Raw genomic sequence first — 3,341 nt, forward strand, 5'->3', positions numbered from 1 at the left:
GAGAAATGTTACTTAAAATTCCCCCAAAACAAAATGGTTGCAATATAAATGATTGGTCTATTGGCACAAAAGACATGTTATTTAATCAATAGAGTCCCAAATGACCTTGATTTTTTTCCTTCCCAGTTAATGATAGTGTAACTCTTATACAGAGAATCATAACCACAGTGGAGCCCTACTGACCCAAAGCCTAGATGAAGACTAATGCTGCTACCACTGCCAGGGCCCTGAGAGAACCACGGACAGGAACTGGACACTTAACTGACCACACAATGAGACTCTTCCCTCACCTTCTTCTACCATGCTTGATTGTCTTGTCTGCCACCCTCTTGTTCAGAGAGGGGCCTGGAAACTAATCACCAATGGCTCAAGATATTAAAGTGGATGAAGAACAAGTGAAAGATTCAATAATGCAAATGAGGAAGCTGAAGCTGAAAAAGATGAAGCCACAGATCTGTCAGGAGAAGGAAGAAGATGTATTTGGGGAACCCAAAGCCTCAACAAGGGCAGATACATCTATCCTATTTATAAAAGGAGAGAACAAAATGGCATTGTGAACTTCCTGATAGACTTGACACACAAGGGTACAGAAAACGTTGTTGTTAATGAGATGCTTCATTTCATTATCCTCAGGATCACCAGTTTTATAACCAGAATATCACAATTCTCCATATAAACACTGTAGGGCCACTCCAGAGACAGGCAACTGTGAGTGCCCCTTCATTCTTCCTTGAGAGCCCATGGGATGACCCTGTAATCTAGTCATGAATCTAAATTCAAAGATTTGAATGGCAATGTATTCCAAGACGCTATCTTCAATCAAACAGTTACAATTAATAAAAGATAGGATATGTTAGATGAAGAAACGATATTTACATTTAGGTTTCTTGCTGGTTTTGAGCTACTATTTGTTGTTGAACTTTAGCAACTCCTGGAATTTAGAAATCAAAAGAATTCCATATGGAAAATAGAAATAGAAGCATCAAATCAGAGTGATGCTAATGTGAACTCATTCCTCACAAAACTCTGAATCAAATTGATAAAGTTTCAACCAGAAGCCTTCCCAGAAAATAGGCACAGAAGAGCTCAGTGGGATCTGATGGGCAAATGCTCCTTTGGGCAGCAATTTGGTCTTTACTTAATTGACCCAGTATTTTTCAGTTTGAAGGGAATTAACCCAGAGAAGCAATATTACCATAGAAGGCAACAGCAACAAATGTGTAGACTGAGTAATCCGAGTCAACTGCCATAATAATGCCAAAAACATACCACATTCACTCTGTAAAGTCACAAATTGGCTTTTTCTAAAACCACTAGAATCAGGGCGTGTGTGTGTGTGCGTGTTTGTGTGTACTGTGTGTAAATAGTTGGTCTCATCAGAATCATTGTATTGCCTGAAGTATGCCTTTAGGATACTAAATATAGTGCCTGTGTCTTTTCTTACTGACAGATTCTGGTATTTCTCTCCCAAAACACAATATATATTTGCCCAACATGATGGTGGATTTCATGCCTAGAACTGTGTGAAAGAAAACAATTTATGTCTTCCCTCAAATAGTTCCAAATCCACATTGAGGGCACAGATTAGCCTGTTATTGTTGCTTCACAAATAGTATTCTAAGAAAACAAGGAGAGGTAGCTGCTTTTTAGCAGTAAAAAAAAGCTATTGTCTTTTCTTGCTCTTTTCTTTAATACACAAGTTGAGAAAACTTCCCAAGCATTCAAGAAATTTATGGGCGCTTCCAGCGACAAAATTGTGAAGCATAAAAATTTCTGTTCACTTTGCTATATAAACCACACACACACACACACACACACACACACATACACACACACACATACACACAGGGACAAACTTTGAGTTAAGTGGAAAACGTTGACTTAGGTAAGAATAATTTATAAAATGTTCACTATTAAATAAACAATGATTAATAATTTTTTTATGTTCTAGAAAGCACTTGTTAGTTTTCATAAATTCTTAAATACCTAAATTATATGTTACAGTTCTTATTGTAGAAACTAAACAGATAATCAGGTACTTTCACAAAAAAGAAATGTCTCAGGGACATACATCCAAATCAAAAGTTACCCATTCACTCTCCAAATGTCCCCCAAGTAGGACACATGGGGTACAGACAGATAGGAATAAGTGTCTCCACAAGAAGTCACCTTGAAGACTTTTGCTACAAGATGGCAATCTGAGGCCATATCTTTAATTCCACTCCGTCTACGGACTCTCATTCAAACATCTAAAGAAATATCATCAGTAATCATCACTGGAAATTAGGTAAGAGTGCCATCCACATGCTGGAAAGTTGTAAGGGCTTTCCATAAGGTAAAATGAAGACTAAACAAGATTGAGGCAAAGACCTACCAAACTACAGCCACTAGAGGTGATGAAAAAGCCTGTGCAGGGCATAATTGAAAGAATTTCCCCAACATAACTTAATTAATGCCCTTCCCTTCCCTCAACTCAAAACAGAAGAGGAAGTGGGTTATCAGTTCCTAGAAGGCAGTAATAATTTAATCAGTTACACTAAAGCTCTGAAAGTGGCCAGATTCCAGAATCCACACAGATCCTGCTAAAGCATCCCTGGCTCCCTCCTGGCATGAGCAAAATGGTAAGGCGAGCAAGCAGAGGACATTGCTGTTCCTAATACGGGTGCATTTGCCTGTTGGAGAAGGCAATTACTTTCAAGAGAATGAGGAAGGACCCTCAGCCAATGACTGATACAAGGAGGAATTTTGCCTTAGTGATTTTACCTTCATAGGCGATCTGATTGTTATGCCTGAATATCAACAGGTTTCTTATTTATCCTTAAAACCCCCAAAAAATCAACAGCCTTTATCTAAATGTAAGTTAGGTTTCATTATTCTGCTCTATACTTGAATCTTCAACATAGCAGATTGTTTTTAAATTTCTTTGACAATTTCTATTTTATTTCCCCCATTCGCTCACATAAGTTTTATTACATGCAGATTAGATGTATACCCTCCAAGTCTCTTTTCTTGAATTTCCATCTACTATTTCATAAATTTTGTGTAAATTTTTGAGTTTGTATTTTAATAAAGCAATGGTTTTCATAAAATGTAATCTACAATTCACTGTTGCCCTTTTAATTATACAAACAGTAAGAAATCTTTCCTGGTCTTACATTGCTCCCTTTTTAGGTTATCAGCTATCATTTTAGGAGAGCAATGTCCTCTTAAATCTCACTAAGAAAATAAAGTATTGTAAATGTTTATTCTCATTTCTCTATTTGTAAGGGACCATTTACCCAAATTTTATCAGATAGACCTCCGAGTTTTAAATTATAAAATTTACATTTGTATGTAGGTTT

At 36.9% G+C, this 3,341-nt stretch overlaps 1 pseudogene; it reads left to right on the top strand.

Moving 5' to 3' along the window:
• The first annotated feature begins 253 nt into the window (after window positions 1–253).
• On the top strand, window positions 254–1,146 carry LOC131410003 (translocon-associated protein subunit alpha-like; annotated as a pseudogene).
• Window positions 1,147–3,341: the final 2,195 nt, after the last annotated feature.

Source organism: Diceros bicornis, chromosome 9 (genome assembly GCF_020826845.1).
Source record: "Diceros bicornis minor isolate mBicDic1 chromosome 9, mDicBic1.mat.cur, whole genome shotgun sequence".
Lineage (NCBI taxonomy): Eukaryota > Metazoa > Chordata > Mammalia > Perissodactyla > Rhinocerotidae > Diceros > Diceros bicornis.